Source organism: Haliotis rufescens, unplaced genomic scaffold (genome assembly GCF_023055435.1).
Source record: "Haliotis rufescens isolate VD_foot unplaced genomic scaffold, xgHalRufe1.0.p SCAF_38, whole genome shotgun sequence".
Lineage (NCBI taxonomy): Eukaryota > Metazoa > Mollusca > Gastropoda > Lepetellida > Haliotidae > Haliotis > Haliotis rufescens.
In genome coordinates this window covers 2131809-2154730 of record NW_025964090.1, presented here as the reverse complement: position 1 = coordinate 2154730, position 22922 = coordinate 2131809, and positions in this window count along the sequence as shown.

The window sequence follows — 22922 nt, the reverse complement described above, 5'->3', positions numbered from 1 at the left end:
GACCACCAAGATCCCCCGATCCCGTTAGTCGCCTCTTACGACAAGCACAATCGCCTTTTACGACAAGCATGAGTTGCTGAAGAATTTTAACCCGGATCTTCACGGAGTCCACTGAGATTTGTGTAATGTATTCACCTACGAACATTATATCCGTCTTGTTATTGTGAGTAATAGTTGTGGCATGTTGCTACAATGTTCTTAATGTCATAATGGAACTAACATTTTATATTTATATTACACTTTCTTAGTAAAGTACATATTCTAGTACTTTTTTGGGATTTGAACCCACACTCTCAGATCGCACCTGGTCGCGAGCACACAAATTCACCAACCTTACCGTCGTTATATGGCTGAAATAATGCCGATGCGACGTTATATTTTAACTCACTCACTCAGCAAACTACCCCGACAACTGGTTGTCTAGCTCATGTCCTCTGTGTAGCCCTCTGATAATGATGGAACTGTGTTTTACCAATGTTAAAGGGCAACAACACTCCAACTTTAAAAGTATTGAAATACGGGTGGCCTTTTCTTCGCGGATTCAACAATAGCTTATTATGGACTGTAACCCCCGACTGGTTGGACTTGTGCTCATCGCTAACTGTCATGTGGTGATAACGCGGGCTCATTAAATCGGCGCCGGGGAGACGACTGAGAGCTGGAGTATTGTTGTCCTTTAATATCATGTTTCAACCATGCTGACATTAAGTCCGTGTCGTTTTAGTAGTTATGTAACCATGTTGGTGACATGCTTGAACCATGTTGGCAGTATGTTTGTGTCATGTTGGAGGTTTTGGAACCGTGCTGTAGACATGCTTGAACCATGTTGGTAGTATGTTTGTGTCATTTTAGTGGTTATGAAACCATGTTGGTACCATGCTTGAATCATGTTGGTAGTATGTTTGTGTCATGTTGGAGGTTATGGAACCACGTTGGTGACATGCTTGAATCATGTTGGTAGTATGTTTGTGTCATGTTGGAGGTTATGGAACCATGTTGGTACCATGCTTGAATCATGTTGGTAGTATGTTTGTGTCATGTTAGAGGTTATGGAACCATGTTGTGACATGCTTGAATCATGTTGGCAGTATGTTTGTGTCATTTTGGTGGTTATGGAACCATGTTGGTACCATGCTTGAACCATGTTGGTAGTATGTTTGTGTCATGTTGGAGGTTATGGAACCATGTCCATGCTTGAATCATGTTGGTAGTATGTTTGTGTCATGTTAGAGGTTATGGAACCATGTTGTGACATGCTTGAATCATGTTGGTAGTATGTTTGTGTCATGTTGGAGGTTATGGAACCATGTTGTGACATGCTTGAATCATGTTGGTAGTATGTTTGTGTCATTTTGGAGGTTATGGAACCATGTTGGTACCATGCTTGAACCATGTTGGTAGTATGTTTGTGTCATGTTGGAGGTTAAGGAACCATGTTGGTACCATGTTTGAATCATTTTGGTAGTATGTTTGTGTCATGTTGGAAGTTCTACATTGACATGTCACATGATGTTGGTTCTACATTGACTTGTCACATGATGTTGGTTCTACATTGACTTGTCACATGATGTTGGTTCTACATTGACATGTCACAAGTTGGTTCTACACTGACATTTGACATGATGTTGGTTCTACACTGACATTTGACATGATGTTGGTTCTACATTGACATGTCACATGATGTTTGTTCTACACTGACATGTCACATGATGTTGGTTCTACATTGACATGTGACATGATTATGGTTCTACATTGACATGTCACATGATATGGTTCTGCACTGACATGTCACATGATGTTGGTTTTACATTGACATGTCACATGATGTTGGTTCTACATTGACATGTCACATGATGTTGGTTCTACATTGACATGTCATATGATGTTGGTTCTACATTCACATGATGTTGCTTCTACACTGACATTTGACATGATGTTGGTTCTATATTGACATGTCACATGATGTTGGTTCTACATTGACATGTGACATGATGTTGGTTCTACATTGACATGTGACATGATGTTGGTTATACATTGACATGTCACATGATGTTGGTTCTACATTGTCATGTCACATGATGTTGGTTCTACATTGTCATGTCACATGATGTTGGTTCTACATTGACATGTCATATGATGTTGGTTCTACACTGACATGTCACATGATGTTGGTTCTACATTGACATGTCACATGATGTTGGTTCTACATTGACATGTCATATGATGTTGGTTCTACATTTACATGATGTTGGTTCTACATTGACATGTCACATGATGTTGGTTCTACACTGACATGTGACATGATTATGGTTCTACATTGACATGTCACATGATATGGTTCTACACTGACATGTGACATGATTATGGTTCTACATTGACATGTCACATTGATGTGACTTCTGCATTGGTATGTTGGCAGGTTGATAGTGGCAAAGTAGTTAGCACAGGACGTCTGATTAATGTCTGCTGCTTTACAAACTAACAGATTAAATCGACAAATCCCATAACCACCGAAACATGAGTCCATGGCACGATTCAGACTATGTCCTAAGGACCGCCTCCGTGGTCTAGTGGTCCGGGGTTCGATTCCCGGCCGCGTCATACCAAAAGACGTTAAAAGATGGTTCTTGTTGTTACCCTGTCTGAAATGCTATGAAATGAGAAAGAAAATAACTATGTTTTTTAGTTCCCAATTTTTTTAAATCTTAAGATTGGCAACTTTCTTCTATTTTTGATGAAACCGTCAGCATATTCGTTGCACTGAGTAAGAGTGAATATGAATATGCATGCGTTCAGTCATATCCTTTACTTGCATTCAGACAGCCTCCGTGGTCTAGTGGTAGAGCGTCCGCCCGGAGAGCGGAAGGTCCGGGGTTCGACGATCAAAAGACGTTAAAAGATGGTACTTGTTGTTACCCTGTCTGGTGCTCGGCATTAAGGGGCTAAAACAAGGACTGGTCGGCTAAGAGTCAGTATACTGTGTCTGAGTGGGGTATTTATGCTAAACTGCGGCATGGTATCTTAGTGAACTAGCACTATAAATCGGCATTAGTCCGGACTAGTACAAGCATGCACGTCGATATATAAGTGCAATAATCTTGGACGCGACGTTAAACCCATTATCACCTCACCCCACCTATATCCTAAGCATGTATTTATGATAGTCATTATACCAAGTTATACCAGGAATATGCTGTATTGACATCTCATTGCTTTTATTGCATGTATCATTGAAAACATGTCCCATTGAGACCATGGACCAGTATACTTGTGGCTATGTGCCAGTAAACCTAAAGCTATGAGCAAGTATTTCTGACGTTATGAACCAGTATTCCTGACGCTATGAATCATTATTCCTGACGCTATGTTCCAGTACTCTCTAGGCCATGTACCAGTATTCTTGAAGCTATGAGAGAGTATTCCTGACGCTATGAATCAGTATTCTTGACACTATGTACCAGTACTCTCGAGGCCATGTACCAGTATTCCTGAAGCTACGAGAGAGTATTCCTGACGCTATGAATCATTATTCCTGACGCTATGTACCAGTACTCTCGAGGCCATGTACCAGTATTCCTGAAGCTTTGACACAGTATTCTTAAAGTTTTGTACCAGCATCCCCGAATCTATTAACCAATATTATTGAAGTCATGTACCAGTATTCGTGACGGTGTGTACCTGTATTCCTGAAGCTATGAACCACTTTTCCTGAGGCTATGTACCAGTATTCTCGAAGATATTTGCCAATATCCTCGAGGCTATGTACCAGTATTCTCAAGTTTATGAACCAGTATTCTTGTGGCTATGTACCATTATTCGTAAGTCTATGTACCTCTATTTTCGGGGCAATGAGGCTATGTATCAGTATTCGTGTTCCAGTGTGCAATGGACCGCCTCCGTGGTCTAGTGGTAGAGCGTCCGCCCGGAGAGCGGAAGGTCCGGGGTTCGATCTAAGGTTGCGGCATACAAAAAGACGTTAAAAGATTGTACTTGTTTTTACCCTGTCTGGCGCTCGGCATTAAGGGGCTAAAACAAGGACTGGTCGGCTCGGAGTCAGTATACTGTGTCTGAGTGGGGTATTCACGTTAAACTGCAGCATGGTATCTCATTGAGCTAGCATTATAAATAGGCATCAGTCCGGACTAGTACAAGCAGCCACACACACACATGCACGTCGATATATAAGTGCAATAATCTTGGACGCGACGTTAAACCCAATTTCACCTCACCTTACCTCCAGTGCCTTGCTTGTGTCGCTCGGGTAAAGCGTTGGCTTGTCATGCTGAAGGAGTCCCCCCCCCCCCCCCCCCATATACGAACACATGTCTGACGCCCATTCTTGGTTTCTGACTGGAATATTGTCGAAAGCGGCGTAAAAATCTCATTCACTCTCATTAAACAAAATATTATTTGTTAGCCGAGGAAACTGTTTGAGTTCGTAGTTTATAATGCCACAGTCGTGGTTATTAATAATACTTTCATTACAAAAATTAATATTTTGGTTGCTATAGCAACTGCAAGACAGGCTTAACTAAATATAAGTATGAACTTACTTATTTAAACGTTGAGAGATGAAGTAACGAATCAATATAACACTGCGGCAGATTGTTGTTGTTTTAGCAAACTGTTGCAGGCTCGCGTGCTGTTGTTACAAGTTCGCATGGCGTGACGTGTACTGCATGTTACACATGTCATAACTTGTAAATAAACAAATGCTTCTGTAAATAAACAAGTGCTTTGAAACAGCTGGTTGTAATTCGGCTTGCTCTAACACGCACGTTCGTCAAGGTGCCTCAGTCGCGAACGAAGCCGAACGTCCTAGGATGTGCTACTCTCTATCCTTCGATTCACGTTTATATCGTGGAGCTGTGGCGTAGCCTCGTGGTTAAAGCTGTCATCACATCGAACATCCAGGTTCGATTCCCCACAAAGTGTGAAGCCAGTTCCTGGTAATTCGGGACCTCTATACATGTTTTGGCTATCCTTTTTGGCTCTCTTTTCGGGTGAATAATGGTGATATCAGGGTATGAAACTCCCAAAAATTTCAGCCAGACCACAGGACTGGCTAGCTGAAATACTTGCCAGCCCTGACCAAAACCTGCCTGCCCACTATAATCATATGTTTCTCAGGATAAGCTAACGGGGTTTCTTTTTGGTTACATTTTATCATTCATCTTTACATGTGAATTAATGCTTATCATCGGGAAATATTTAGAATAGTTTCACATATGAAATATAACCCGACCGTCGGGCAGGGGGATTTAAAAATCTGGCAGCCCGAGTTGAAATCAACCCGTCTCGGACGGTCGGGCAGGCAGGTATTTCGAACACTGGTGATATTTTCTTCATCTCGCAAATCATCAATTCATGTCCTTTCCACCATTCGACCCGTGAAGATCCGGGGTAGAAGAGCTCTTCGGCAACCCATGCTTGCTGTAAGAGGCGCCTATGCTTGTAAAATGCGGCTAACGGGATCGGGTTGTCAGGCTCGCTGACTTGGTTGATGCATGTCATCGCATCCCAATTGCGTGGATCGATGTTCATGATGGCAATCACTGGGTTGTCTGGTCCAGACTCGATTATTTACAAACCGCCGTCATATACTAGTAGCTGGAATATTGCTGAGTGCGGCGTTAAACAACAAACAAAGAAAACAACTTTCCATCATTCACTCCAAATCATCAGTCTATTTTTACACTACACCGCCCGGCACCAGTCAACTTTGACCGTGGTTTCGAACTTTTTGTTTCTTGGTTTGTCAGCACCACATCCGAAATCATGGCTTTCACCAAAGTGGTTAACGTCTAAGACCTCGCCCGTATCACTTCGGGCTTTCCTCCCACATCCACCTAGCATATGGTGTCTACTAAGGCAAGTGACTTTGTTCGAAATATGCCTCTGTTAACCCCGCAGAGAATGGGTACCCGGTAGAATGAGATGGTAATGTGCCTGTTAGCCTTCTGTCTCACAGGCAGCTTGGGTTGTATACTCCACAGGGAGCTGAGACTGAAAATCGATTGGTCATTCATCCATTGACCGGGGAAATAATGTGGCGCTTTGAACATGCTTTTTATTACTGAACACAGTTTTGTAATACTGAAATACTGTTCAAAGCGGCGTTCAAAAACATCCGAAGCATGCGTGTCAACTAGCTAAGTAAACTAAGGCCCTGATATAGGCAAGAGGACACTCTTGCATCAGGAAGATGCGATAAACAAAAAATCACTCACCAGAACCGAAAAACCGCCAGAAAAAAACTCCTAATGAATAAATCTAGATATAGACAAATTATTCCTTTTGTGACGTTTTGTCAGAGCGGACGCAATCAATGGTTGCTATTTACGTAATCACTCTCTGCTTACCTTCACACATAACAGCATATTTGCCAACCATTTGAGAACCAAATCAACGGACTTAATTGAAACACAGTGTGACGAGGGCTAATTGATTCTCATTATCAACAAAGCTATGACAAATAAACAAACAACGATATGCATATAAGGTTACATCGATGTGATATGTTTTGTTAGATATTGACTTTCGTTCACACCTTTATCCAAATGTAGATCTTCACGCCAAGCCCAATTCTGGCTTGAATCAAACAAAAAGTGCATCTGACAATTGACAATTTCGTATGTTTAAGGACACAAATTTGGAAAAGGAACACAGAAAGCACATGATCACTGTAGCACTGTCAACAATTTGAAAAGCCTTCATCCGCCTCCTTAGGATAAATAAATATTTGCCAGGGAACAGAACGTTATTTCAAGTCAAGACCGAGGTGTCATCGGCGGGCGTCTCCTGAATCTGTCAATTCCTGCCTACATTATATTCTTGGACACGAATAAGGAACACTACAGATCGATGTGTCTTGATATAAGCCAATAGACACATTACCATTTCCTGCGGCTACATTGATAAAACATTATGACGTCATGGTATTGTCATTGCAGTTGATTCATGCCATTCTGAACGTGCAACTTTCGGTCATTATAGAAAATGACAGAAATTAAATATCAACCATGATATGGTTTAAGTCGGAGTAATCACTCGAATCTGCCCCGAAGGGGCGAGTTGATTCTCCTTCATTCTCGACCTGACACACTTAATTGACATGCAACATCACTGGGTAGTGTTTGTTTGTCCCGAATTCAGAACTATTCTAGCTATATGAAGACGGTCTGTATATAATCGAGTCTGGACCAGACAATCCAGCGATTGACAGCATCGATCTACGCAATCAGGATACGATGACATCTATCAAACAAGTCAGCGAGCCTGACCACCCGATCCCATTTGTCGCCTATTTCGACAAGCATTGGTTGCTGAAGATCAATTTCAACCCGGATCTTCACGGGTAAAATGAGTAGATAGTAGGGGTGGGTTGGTGAGAGGGGTGGATGATGCGCGTATATCCCTCTCTCTCTAGCCCCCCCCCCCCCCCCTACGCTTTTAGGATACCCTAGGAATCAACCTGTTGTGACCCCCCACCCCACCCCACCCCACCCCACCCCACCCCTACTAGGGTGCCCTTTTCTTTTTTCAAAATCCAGGATCTGCCTCTGCCAATGTGTTCTCGCCTATACAGTATGTCAGAGTATATTTGAATATCAATCTTTATTTCAGAAATACTGAAAGGTCATAGGCTTATAGTACATATCTTTGTGGATAGTGGATGGACATATTCATTTCTACCTCGGGGCACGGGTGGCCCAGTCGTCTAAGGCGCCGCGATTAGCTGTGCAGAGTTGCGTCCCTTGGGTACGCCAGAAACCTATGATTGTGGGTTCGAATCCCGGTTTGCCCCGATTATGTTTCTAGGTTTGTCAGCACCATACCCGTGCTCGTGGGTTTCACCGAAGTGGTAAACGTCTAAGACCTGCATCACTTCGGGCTTTCCTCCCATAACTGGAATACTGTTAAAAGCGGCGTTAAACCCAACTCACTCACTCACTCACTCACTCATTTCTACCTGTTTAAGTCACTCATCTTATCATTTCTAAGTTTCATTGCATGGAATATATACGCAGTCAAAGGCTTCAGGACATTGATATTTGGAAATTGGTACATTGATGGGTGTAGGTATATAATTCGTAAATTCTGGTAAAATGGACAAATGAGAACAAAATGGTACTCATCCTCTATTAGCTGTAGATTACACATTTTACATAATCTAATTTCCTTTGGGGTTTTTAAATATCTTCCCGTTTCAATACTTACTTGATGTGATGAACATATGAATCTAGAAAATGCAATTCTATATTTGTACGAGAGTGGTTTCAAAAGATATTCTGCAGTTATAAAATGTGTTTTAAACAAACTAAAGTACTGACGTTTTGATGATAAAGCTAGCAAACAATACCACTGTTGTATGTACGTATCTTTAAACCTTTGTGCACACAATTTCACAAAATGTTCAGGCGTTCTACATTTTGACTTTGCCAAGCATAACCAAAGTCTAAATCATTAATGAGCATTTCAACTGACGAAACCCAGTTTTGCTTTCCATTTTTGTCATACAATACCATCATTTAATAACACTTTTTTGGTTACCTATCATTTGGCATCCGTAATAGCCTTAACCAGTACTTTATGATTTTAATTTGTGCATTTATATATAATGTAAACCTACCACATTCATCATATACAACTACATTGGGGATGTTTATCTTTACTCCTAAATATCTTTTGCATGCATAAACATGCACCCTTTCAATCAATTCTAGCTGATGTACTCCCCAAACCTCAGCCCCAGATAATAGAATTGGCTTTATGTTGTGTCAAAAATTTAAAAAAAATAGATTTAAATTTACACTCTCAATAGATCTGAGACGTTTAAGTATCCCATAGAGAATTTTCTTTGCTTGTGTTGCAGCCTGTATTGAATGCAAATTCCAAGATAATTTAATAGAAAAATGTAATCCCAAATATTTATAGCTTGTAACTACGTCCAGATAACTGTCTTTGTACATGTGGGGCACGCCAGAAACCTATGATTGTGGGTTCGAGTCCCGGTTCGCCACGATTATGTTTCTAGGTTTGTCAGCACCATACCCGTGCTCGTGGGTTTCACCGAAGTGGTAAACGTCTGAGACCTGCATCACTTCGGGCTTTCCTCCCACATTAAGCTGACTCGCCGCGATATAACTGGAATAGTGTTAAAAGCGGCGTTAAACCCAACTCACTCACTCACTCACTTGTACATGTGAATAATAATCGTTCGATAATTCTTGTTGTGTCCAGGACCTTTCTTATAACTACCTCAGCGTCAAACTTGCAAACTTGCGACTTGTTCACCGATGTGTTCACCGGTTCGTCCCATGATTGCCCGCGTTCTGTCATTTTGTCTCTTATCAGCGTCGTTTGATTCCCACTCTTGTTTCGTCCCCGCGATACGGTTGAACTGGAGGACGTCGAGTTACATCTGTCATTGTGGTATAGGACACTCCGAGCCTGACTTAGATAAGGAGATCCAACATGCAGCCAGGATCATCTTCTGACCTGCGAGTCGAGTGTCACGGCGCCATGTAACGCTGTGTACCCGTTGGGAGAGTGGAACGCAAGATTAACGAGTGTGTGCATTGGCGTCCACGTGGCTTTGAACAGTATTTTAGAATCACAACTTCTCTTCGTTATGGGGGCGGTGGGATAGTCTGATGGTTAAAGCTTTCTCTTATCATTTTGAAGGTCCGACATCGATACCCATTAGGGTAATTGTCTGCTATGATATCACACTTGAATGTTGCCAAAAGCGGCGTCAGTCCCCAAGTCCCCAAGTCCCTCACCCACTCACTCACCCATCTACTCGCCCACTCACTGGGATATCTACTCATCCTCTCAACCAAACCATCTACTCGCCCTCTTACTCGAATATCTACTCATCCACTCACAGGGATATCTACTCGCCCTCTTACTCGAATATCTACTCACCCACTCACTCAACCATCTTCTGGCCCTCTTACTCGAATATCTACTCACCCACTCACTCAACCATCTACTCGCCCACTTACTCGAGTATCTATTCTCTATTCACCCACTCCCTCAACCATCTACTCGCCCACTTACTCGAATATCTACTCGCCCACTCACTCAACCATCTACTCGCCCACTTACTCGGATATCTACTCGCCCACTCACTCAACCATCTACTCGCCCACTTACTCGGATATCTACTCACCCACTCACTCAACCTTCTACTCGCCCACTCACTCGAGTTGTCAGACCAAACACCCTGAACAATACCAGAGAGTCTGTCAGATCTTCCCGGCTATATTCTCGTAGTCTACCCATTCGTCCTCTTCACACGTCGTTATCAACGTCTGGCTGTACCAGCTAGCAACGAGAAGCCCCCACCTCCTCTCCTCCCTTCTACATGCATCTTGCATACGCGTCATGGTACGCTTACACTTCAGACTCCGCTGTCGACATATTTGTGCAGTGAAGTTGTGACGTGATCGATATACTCCGACCTTTCGGCCAGTGTATAAGAAACCGTGATAAAATATTGTTTCACTGAATGTCAAGGAAAACGTCCGACCGCGGAAAGAGCCGAGTAGTGGCAACTCCTCAAATCACTCCGCAAACACAATGAACGTCGCCCTACTGTTAACAGCGCAACGCGACGTCTCAGCGTTTTGTCGAGAACACCACTATCAAGTGAGCTAATCAAATGTCCGACTGTTAGTTAGCAAATCTTCATAAAGATTTCCATCCCGGGACATTGACACAACGTGTGTAGTCTTCGGCCTCAACGACGTGGCGGTAGCGCCATGTTTGACGTTATTGCAATCATCGTGTGCAAACAGTCGGTGTCGTTGTCAGGAAGGTTCTGACGGGGTGATGCGGTCAGGTTCTGATTTGAGGACAAAGAAGCGTCACGTCTAGTTCAGTTTGACCAGGGCAGAGATTAGGCTGGAAGCAGTCAACCCATTCAGTCCAGTTTTCATGAATTTAACACTGGTCTCACCATGAGACAGTCGGATTCGTACAATCGACTCTGCTCTAAGCAGAGATTTCTTGTGGCTGGGAAAAAGGTTTTGACACATTTTTTCCCAAATGCATTACAAAATTTGAAAACGCTTTCATATTATTTTTAGTAGCATCATTGTTTGTTTAAGGACAACATCATTCTTGGGACGGATATGTATTTTTGTAAATTAACTTTTTGGACACCACGAAGGCCTGCATGCTTTCGTTGGACTGTTTCTGAACAGGTACGTTTATGTCAAACATACTGGGAGTGGTTGAATGTTGTTTTCCGCCGCAGTAAACAAGATTCTGGTTATATCCCGACTGTCTGTATATAATCTAATCAGGCTGGTGGTTAATGGCATTAACACCGATGCACGACGCTGGAGCAATTTCAGTCACTAGATTGTCTGGTCGAAACTCGATTACTTACAGACCGTAGTCATACATCTGGAATATTGATGAGTTTATGGACGTCATCATTATGGATGTTTTAAAATAATATTTAGCTTGGAAATAACTGATTCTCATAACTGACATCTAGGAAGATTAGCAAAGCTGAATATTCATATAATGCTGTTTTAGTGTCATCTCATTTTCATCAGCGAATTATTGCTAAAAGTAAAAAAGAAGGAGCAATTAATTGAAGTGCCCATTTTAACGATGCGCCGTTCCTTTTTACTCTTCCTAGAATCTGTACGAGTGAGTGAGACCCGTGACGCTCCGGGATAGAATTGATTCTTAGTATCCATACTTGTCCAAAGAGGCGACTAACGGCAGGTAACGGGATCGGATGTTGCAGTTGATTCCTAGCAAGGAATTCTCTGGCCATTCTGAACGTAAACTGACGTAAATATTGGCCAATATACAAAATTATAGAGAAATTATACGTCAACCATAACATGGTTTAAGGAAGTAGAGTCAGTGTTTTGGTTGATGCATGTCATTATATCCCAATTGCCTAGATCGATGCTCATGATGTCAATCACTGAATTGTCTTGTCAAGACTCGATTTTATACAGACCGCCGTCATATATCTGGAATATTGCTGAGTGCTGCGTTAAACAAGAAACAAACACACAAACAGACAACTGAGTGGTGCGTTGTTTTTTTACAGTATTTCAGTTATATAACGAGTTTAATGTTGGAGGAAATCCCGAAGTGATACAGATGGTTGACGAGTTTTACTTTTGCGAAAACCACCATCACGGGTACGGTGCAGACAGACCAAAAATACCATTTGGGATTCGAACCCCCTGTCATGATGCTCTGAAACCTACAGGCACAGGTATGGTGGTGACAAACCAAGAATCATAATCAGTGCGAAGCTAAGATTCGAACCTACGGCCATAGGATCCTCTCGCAAGGGACGCAACTCTGCATAGCAAATTGCGGAGCCTTGGACCAATGGACAACCTATGTTTGCTTGTGAACAATGAATGCATGTAGGTGAGGTGAGGTGAAATTGGGTTTAACGTCGCGTCCAAGATTATTGCACTAATACAGCAACGTGCATGTACGTGTGTGTGCGTGTGGCTGCTTGTACTAGTCCAGACTGATGCCGATTTATAGTGCTAGCCCACTGAGATACCATGCCGCAGTTTAACATGAATACCCCACTCAGACACAGTATACTGACTCCAAGCCGACCAGTCCTTGTTTTAGCACCTTAATGCCGAGCGCCAGACAGGGTAACAACAAGTACCATCTTTTAACGTCTTTTGATCGTCGAACCCCGGACCTTCCGCTCTCCGGGCGGACGCTCTACCGCTAGACCACGGAGGCGGTCTGAATGCATGTTTGGGATATGACTGAACGCATGCATATTCATATTCACTCTTCCAGTGCAAGCAATATGCTGACGGTTTCATCAAAAATAGAAGAAAGTTGCCAATCTTAAGATTTAAAAAAATTGGGAACTAAAAAACATAGTTTTATTCTTTCTCTTCAATGCCCACTTTTGCATTTCCTCAATCATACCAATTTTGCGAAACTGGCTTGCCTTAGGGAAATAGAAGAGTTATGGCTCGTGGCCACATACATTCTCATCGAATAATCAAAATATAAGGTGCGGATAACGAAACGTGAAGACGATGTATTTATTTATTATCACATGCACTGAAGCAGTTTGAGGGCCACGTGGGCGCTATGTCGTCGGAGACGTGCGCGAGGCAGGTGCGATTATTCTAAACACATATCACGTCATGAGTGGGTTCAAATGTTGACAGATTGAAATCTGTTGAACTGGCAAGGAAATATGTCTTGCAGATAATTGGGTTTCCTGTAAAAGTATCTTGACTTATTGATCAGGTGATAGTTCTTATGGTTGCCGATATTCAACGTGCAAACGTGTCAAAGTTTATGTGGAATTAAAGGAAGGCAGTGATCTTGGGAGCACTTTGAGTATCGAGTTACCATTGACAGTAATAACCACGAATGTAGCTTCCATAAAGGTTCCAGGGTTCATAAGATGTAATAGTGAGTGAGTATGGTTTTACGCCGCTTTTAGCAATATTCCAGCAATATCACGGCGGGGGACAGAAATGGGCTTCACACATTGTACCCATGTCGGGAATCGAACCCGGGTCTTCGGCGTGACGAGCAAAAGGCTTTAACCACTAGACTACCCGACCGCCCCCATAAGATGTAATAAGACTCTGTGAGAGTAAGTGAATGGTTATTGTTTTATGCCGCTTTTAGCAATATCCCAGCAGTATCACGGCAGGGGACACCTGAAATGGACTTCGTGCAAAGTGCGCGAGTTCGGAAGCGAACCCGTACCTTCGACTTGACGAGCGAACGCTGTAACAACTGTGCTACCCCAGCAACCCTATATATTCCCCTGTACGATTCGGAGCCCATTCCGACCCGACTATGCTTGTCGTAAGAGGCTAACGGGATCGGGTGGTCAGGCTCGCTGACTTGGTTGATGCATGTCATCGTATCCCAGTTGCGTGGATTGATGCTGGATCAATCACTGGATTGTCTGGTCCAGATTATAGCTGGAATATTGCTGAGTTCGGCATTGTACAGCAAACAAACAAAACAAACAGAGCCCTTCCGGGAGCTGCGATCGCTTTGATATGGAATCCCAGATGGGACATTGTCGCGTGCCAAAAAGTGCCAAAATTAACCAAAGCGCGACAATGCGACAACGCGACATTTTTTGCCATTTGTCGCATTGTCGCGCTTTGAATAACCTTTTTTATTTTACCAAAGGCGGCAATACGACAACGCGACAACGTCCCTTCTAGGAATCCATATCAAAGCGATCGCTGCTCCACGACTGTCGTAACCCCTTTGTAGGCATATATAGTAAACTACGGTTATAACGAACTCAAAGGGACTACTAATTTTAGTTCGTTATAACCGTAGTTCGTTATAAGCATATATACAGCATAACTACAGCAAATAGTCGGGACCAAAAAAGTAAGTTCGTTATATCCGTCAGTTCGTTATAAGCGTGTTCGTTATAACCGTAGTTTCCTGTAGATCGCTTCGAGGAGTGGATCCTGCGCATTTTGTCCATGAGCACGGGTTTGATCTCAGTTGTAGCTGAGTCGGACGATGGAGGACAACCTCAGGGGTGAAGTGTAAGGACTACAGCAGCCAGGTTTTGTGTTGCAGGTTGAAAAGGGTAGAAATGGACCGAGTAATGGTAACAACGTGACAGAACGCACACCTGTACCGCGTGGCCAATGTTCCCGGAGCGGCTCTGTCACTTATACACGTGGCAAAATACTAACAGGATATAAACTCTTTATATCATGATATACATGACACTGAGTGAGTGAGTGAGTGAGTGAGTGAGTTGGGCTTAACGCCGCTTTTAACAGTATTCCAGTTAAATCACGGCGTGTCAGCTTAATGTGGGAGGAAAGCCCGAAGTGATGCAGGTCTCAAACGTTTACCACTTCGGCGCTACCACCCACGAGCACGGGTATGGTGCTGACAAACCTAGAAACATAATCGTGGCGAACCGGGATTCGAACCCACAATCAGAGGTTTCTGGCATGTCCAAGGGACGCAACTCCGCACAGCAAATCGCGGCGCCTTAGACGACTGGGCCACCCGTGCCCCCTTATACACGTGGGAAGTTGGACTGCGAGTCTACATAGTCGACATTGTCGTTCGTGATGGGGTGGCCGTAGTCGACGTCGCGACTAGCCGTGTCGATGATCTGGGCTGGCCTCCCTGTGACCACACATCGATCAGGTTGTGTATGTCGATGTATTACACAACGTGGTGCAAGGTACGTGCCACACGTACGTGTACATACGTAACATTCGGCGACGTAAGGAGGTGTTAATTGACGTTTACAGATAGCGCTGGGATTAAGGGTTCTGCCCGGAGGGAGCTTATGAGTTAGAAGACATACGACGAATGTTTGCTGAATATATTAAATAGAAAAAGAAGATAGAATTTCGGTGCACTTTGGTAAGAATTAAGTTTTGTTTTATTTCGTTTTTTTCTATATATATGCAGCTTTAAAAAACCTGTCTCACATGATATTGAATTATTAAGCCTTTGGAGCCGAGCGGAGCATTTATAAATCCATGTTTAATTTCTCTTCTGAGTGAGTGAGTGAGTTGGGTTTGACGCCTCTTTAAACAGTATTGCAGTTATATCACGGCGTGTCAGCTTCATGTGGGGGAAAAGAACGAAGTGATGCAGGTCTCAGACGTTTACCACTTCGGTGAAACCCAGGAGCACGGGTATGGTGCTGACAAACCTAGAAGCATAATCGGCGCGAACTGGGATTCGAACCCACAATCATTGTTTTTTCTGGTGTGTATAAGGGACGAAACTCTGCACTGCGAATTACAGCGCCTTAGACGACTGGGCCATCCGTGCCCCCTTCTTCTCTGATCTTCACCATGACGACATATATTATTTTAAACAGATCTTATTCCAGAAAATGTGTCCATTTGTGATTTGGGCATACCTTCGAGCCGTACACACAGCACGCTGCCAAGATTAATGTCGCTAATTTATTTCGCTTTGAACAGTATTTCAGTTAATGAGTGAAACGGATTTATCAGTATTCTAGTTATATCACAGTCTGTCAACTTGATGTGGGAAGAAAGCCGAAGTGATACGTGTCTTAAACATTTACCGCTTTTGTGAGGACATCCATGTGGAATATTTAGTGTATATTAACGCATCTTGAATGAGTATAGTTTTACGCCGCTTTTGGAAATATTCCAGCAATATCACAACGGGGGACACCACAAATAGGCTTCACACAATTTACCCATTTAGGGAATCGAACACGGGTCTTCGGAGTGACGAACTTACTCTTTAACCACTTGGCTACGCCCCCTGACTAAACAAACCCACGAGAAATGCGCACAAGGTTCTACTACAACAAATCAGAACCAGTTTGGACAGTGCGAGCCATCAGTGCAGATCGAGAGATATCTGCAGGCTGTGATTGGAGGATATTCTGTAAGATTTTTATGTCTTTCAAATGTACATCCATCCAGTTATTAAAACTGACCATGTTTTTCTATATTTAGTACTGTCTTTTTCAACATGATGACTTATGCTGAATGTGACCACAGCTATTTTCAAGTAGGTGACATTTGGTGCGAAACTGGGGGTGATGTGTTTAGCTTCCTGTACTCGGAAAAGGAGCTGGCTAACTAGTCATTTTTTATTTTTTTTATTGTTGCTCTAAGGCCAAACTGTGCACACACGTACAGGTAATAGCTGTTGAATGCTTAGTTATTTAAAAAAAATATAACGTTACTATAGAAGTCTTTGGGAAAACATTTGGTTGTGTGTAACCACAAAACCAAATGTGCATGAATCTGGAAGTTGCATTCCATCGACTCAATCCCGCTGTTCTATGTTACTTGTCAAACGGTATTAAACATTGCCTTTAGTCCACGAGCACGTGCAGTTTGGGGGGGTGCTTAATGACAGCAATCAACATCCCCACTAAATCTATATATCTCCGTGCGTCAGTCTAGTAGGGAAACGCTCTTATTGGCATTTTAGGATCGATAAATCCCAACTAAATTGACATGCATTTGGGAGGGGAAAACTGGCGAGGATATCAATTTGTTTTTAAGGAGAAGATGCGCGAGCCTCAAATGGACATTTTTCGTATATATTGACAGGCGGGATTGGGATGAATGTATTTGATTCTTGTATACGGCGATAGGCCTGATGTCTGGTGGAAATAATTGATCAATTTTTGGTTTGATCAATTCTGCTGCACTTTGGTTTAAAATCCCCTTGACGTAATTACCCAAGGAAACGATATCAAGGATATGTCGCGTGAAAATTCGCTTCAATTGCGGAATGTACCAATCTCCAAAGAGATTGGGGTTGACACGAGGCTGGTGATACGGCATACTTAACAGGAATATTGACACTTACAAAATCTTTTTTGAGACAAATGTGGCTGCTGTAGTTTTTAAAAAAATCCGTTTTCCTCTCCGTTTATGGTGTAACATTAAACTTTACTCAATGGTGCGCTTAAGTAGGAAATGACTGTTCATTCCGGAATATGCCGAGTTGACCAGGTCACGGAGACCACTCGTGATGTTCCCGAAAAATCCTTCCTTGCAGGTTGTGTTTGTTTGTTTATTTGTTGTTTAACGCCGCACTCAGCAATATTCCAGCTATATGACAGCGGTCTGTAAATATCGAGTCTGGACCAGACAATCCAGTGATTGACATCATGAGCATCTGTCCACGCAATTGGGATCGACGACATGCATCAACCAAGTCAGCGAGCCTGACCACCCGATCCCGTTAGTCGCCTCGTACGACAAGCATAGTCGCCTTTTACGGCAAACATGGGTTCCTGAAGACCTATTCTACCCCGGATCTTTACGGGTATTGCAGGTTTAGGAAAGTGGCGATGTTGACCTTTGAAGTTGACACATTGGACAAAAAGCAAAAAACAACTCATCTCCATATTTTTTATAAACCCCGAGCTTATTAGCCACCGAAAGAGCATTTTCGGGAACAAGCATAATAATAATAAGACATTCGGGCAGCTGTGTGTGTATTTATGTGTGTGTGTGTGTGTGCGTGCGTGCGTGCGTGCCTGCGAGGGCTGCTTGCCGGATCAATGCCGGGTTTATAGTGCTCGCCGACTGATATATGATGCCACAGATTAACATGGACACCACACTCAGACACAGTATCCTGACGCCGAGCCGACCAGCCCTTGCTTTATCAGACACATCATGATGACTCGGAGGCGACAGTCCTTTTTTACCCCCTTACAGCCCAGCGCCAGCCTGGGAAACAAAAAGTACCATCTTTGAACATATTTGGGTAAAACGCGGCAGTTATCGAACCACCGAGCAGACGCTCTATCCACTAGACCACGAAGGCAGTCGACATTGATTGTCACTGATCATGCACACCTGGAGATCAGAGGGGCGGGGGGGGGGGGGGGGGGGGGGGGTTGGGTGTGTGTGTGTGTTATTGTGAGTGAGTGAGTATGATTTGACGCCCCTTTTAAGCATTATTCCAGCCATATCACGACGGAGGGACACCAGAAATGGGCTTCATACATTGTACCCATGTCATGTCGGGAATCGAACCCGGATCTTCGGCGTGACGATCGAGAGCTTTAACCACAAGGCTACCCGACCGCCCCGCGATTATTGAACGATATGTGATATCAGATAGGTCTGTTGATATGCAAATGAAGTGAAGGTCGCTCTTTAAACTATGGTTATGCCACAGCAGAAACTTCATATAATAAGTATGTGTGTATTTATCCTACATATGCTACGTAATACACTTAATATTAAGCAAATATTAGCTATAACCTGGAGCGTAGGTATCATCATGATGATGACTATTATTATTTAGAGTATTGTTTTCATCATCATCATTACCATCATCATGACTTTTATTATTTAGAGTATTGTTTTTATCAACATCATCATCATCATCATCATCATCATCATGACTATTATTATTTAGATTATTGTTTTTATCATCATCATCATCATAATGACTATTATTATTTAGATTATTGTTTTTATCATCATCATCATCATCATGACTATTATTATTTAGATTATTGTTTTATCATCATCATCATCATCATGACTATTATTATTTAGATTATTGTTTTTATCATCATCATCGTCGTCGTCGTCGTCATCACCACCACCATTGTCTGCCAATATTATGTAGGACTGAACGTATCTTGAACGTTACTTTTATTGTTTATGAAACTTGCTTCAATAAACCTACAGGTCTCTCCTTTCTTGTTTCAAGGCTAGCTCCCACCCCATACCGAGACCTGGCAGTACTTTGAATACACTTGAAAGCTGTCTTAGTTGAACCAATCAACTCAACTCGAAAGGGTGCACGGGAATCACGCACGTTGAGACGCCCAACGCTAACACCGTATTCGTGCGTGCGTGATTCCCGTGCACCCTCGAGTCGAGTTGAGTTGATTGGTTCAACTGTTTTATGGCCCTGTGACGCAAGGGTAGCATTATGCAGATGGCTGTTTCAATGAATGCTCATTCCACCCGTGACGAACAGGTCTGGTTGTTGATGAAATATAGCTGATAAATAGACAGATTTTTTATTGATGCACCGATTGTCTTTAAATGTAATATCCAGTTATGTATGACTATTTAATAATCTCATACCAACTTTGACTGGAGTAGGTCCGATAGTTTTTCAGATATTGTAGTAAACGTCGGTACCTTAAATTACCTTCAGACTAAATATGAAATGCTAGTTTCAAAGTAATCGTGGTTCCTAGCGTTAGCTATAACGAAGAAGCAAACTCTGAGTTGTTAATCCACATCGAAGTCTTTCAGGTAATCAAACTGTTATAAAATGATTTCAAAGAAACGTTATCATAATTATAGGGAAAGGGAACTTACTGGTCTCTGGTGTGGCTTGTTTACTTTCACTGAAAGCCCAAACACTTCAACAGAGAATAGCTTCCCATTACCAAACAGTCTGAGTGATGAGACGGCTGGATTTCCTACCTGGGAATAATGAAAGGAGCAAGTCTTAGCGCGGGCGCTTTTCTTGTCGCCTAACGTTTCAGCGTTATTGCGTGTAATGTTTTATGGTTACAGAATCCGACGGTTATCTTTCTAGGTGTTTCCATTTACCACTTTGATGAAATCCACGAGTACGGGTGACGCACTTAGGATGGGTACAAGACCTCTATATTTCAAACTGATAACAACAACAACGACAATAACGATAATACTAATAATTACAGGTTGGTAACTTGAAACAGATGTTTTAACATATCTTAAAAATAGTGAGTGAGTGAGTGAGTATGATTTTACGCCGCTTTTAGAAATATTCCAGCAATATCACGGAAATTCACACATTGTACCCATGTCGGGAATCGAACCCGGGTATTCGGCGTGACGAGCGAACGCTTTAACCACTAGGCTACCCGACCGCCCCTCTTAAAAATAATAACGTGTACCAAAAACCCCGTAAAACTACGTTTCCACACTCAAACTAGTGAATAAGGTTTAATGACAATGGTATGTAAATAAATCGAGTCTGGAACACACACACCAGGGATTGATATCATAAGCAATGATCAACGCCGCCGGGGTACGATGATATAAAACAGGGGCGGGTCAATGGTAATTAAAAAAGTGTGTGTGTGTGTGTGGGGGGGGGGGGGGGGGGGGGGGGGGGGGGGGGGGGGGGGGGGGGATGGGCTAGGGAAGGGATGTCCACTTGGACGACTAGTAACTTCACTATGGGGCTGTCCAACCAAAAACACTATTTGCAAACCGCTATTAAGTTTACTTTACTAATCAACATGCTATCATAGTAGGCATTGCGCATACAAAAAAACAACAACGTCATCAGGTGTAATTTGGTCGCGCCTGGTACAAAAGAATTGATCTCTAACAACTGTGTCCATACATAGTACATTTAAGTAAGAATTTAATATAAGTAACATCAGTAATACTAAAAGCCAGACAACCATCATTGACTGTATGCATCTTGCGAGATCTCGCGTGGCTTGGATGAGTCTCGAGAGATCGCGTCTAATACATCTCACAAGATCGCATCTAACGAGAATGAAATCTAACAATCCATTGAACCCACTACTAACATGACATCGTCTGACTAAGTGTAAACACTCTAAGGACCCAAGCAGGTAGATGTCACGTGATGTAACTTCCAGCAAGCTTAGGCTTGTTCATGAAATACTTTATCGTAAAAAAGCCCAGGACAAGGGCCCCAGACAGCTGCACACACAATCAGCTCATCTCAGTCCAATCTCATCAGCATTTGGAGGATTTGTTTGTTTGTTGTTTAACCCCGCACTCAGCAATATTCCAGCTATATGACGGTGGTCTGTGAATAATCTGGACCATCCAGTGATTGATATCATGAGCATCGATCCATGCAATTGGGATACGATGACATGCATCAACCAAATCAGCGAGCCTGACCATTAGTGGCCTAGCCTCTTACGACAATCATAGTCGCCTTTTACGGCAAGCATGGGTTGCTGATGACCTATTCTATCCCGGAATCCATATTGCAACTGGATGTGCTAGTTTCACTAGTTCACGTTACTATCACACTTCATAATCTGTCGTCAGTCGTGACCCTTATATAACTCCAACTGGATATGAAATTGTAAACTATATTTCTATCAATGAGGTTTGGAGAAGTTAATTTAATCACTTTAATTAAAACAAGTGATTTAGAGTGAGTGAGTGCAAGGTTTTCAGCCGCTATGAACGGTATTCCAGTTATATTATTGTGTCAGCTTAATGTGGGAGGAAAGCCCGAAGTGATGTAGGTCTCAGACATTTACCACTTTGGTGAAGCACGGGTATGATGCTGCCAAACCTAGAAACATAATCGGGGTGACCTGGGTTCGAACCCCACGAGCATAGGTTTTTCGCGTGCACAAGGGACGCAACTCTGCACAGAAAATTGCAGCGCCTGAGACGACTGGGCCACCCGTGCCACCGTAAAATTAAGTATGATGATTTAGAATAAGTCAGTACCTAGATTTATAGCAATATCATGAACAGGCTCGTGTTATCAGAAATCAATTAGATATCCGAGGTATCAGGAAATAAAGATAATATATGATAACGTGTTTTTGTCACTTTTCGGAGACCCAAATCAAGATTCATCCACGACAACCCACCTAAATTAGAATATCATCAAATGACCTCTCAGGTGTCATTTGCCTCAGACATATTTTGGTTGCCCTTTCTGGAATGAAGGTAAATCTTCAGGTGAAACGAGACATCTGGCCATCATCATAGAATCACAAGCAAACCAACCAGATAATCGAAGATGTCATTCTTACAAACAAGTACAGCGTACTTAATTTGTTGTAGTCCGATGAAGGAGTTTAGCGTTTTCATAATTTCAATAAACACAATTACCAACCAGTATTACTCGCATTTAGCCTCCTCATCAAAGGTGGCCGAGGACATTTGGGAAATGTTATCAGATTAAAGCTATAGTCCCTCGTAGCTTTTCCGATCAATGACTTTACTCAATTCTTTGACAGATAAACCGGCGAAGATATTTTTTTCTGGTGTTTGTCCAATTCTTACAATTCAGTGACGCCTCATGATCACGCATGGATGGGATCAGAGAGATTGCAGAGAATTATTTTCTTTGGCTGACATTACGAACTGACATTTCATGCAATTAGAAGCCTCCCAAGGAACGTCATACAACAGGGATGTTTTACTCTCATCTCCCATCCTCGTCGGCCCATGTAATTAAACAACCTCCATCTTGGCCGTGTTTGTCTGACCCCGTCATCCTCCCGCAAATTACCGTCATATCTCGCGAGATTTTATGAATGAAATTAGAAAATTGTATTAACTGGTAATTCCGCTGGAATGCGCAGTCGACTGAACTGATATCACCGCAGAGGCGGGTAAAGCATGGTCAACAAGTCTTGGAAATGTGGGAGGCTGGTTTTGCTTTCTGAT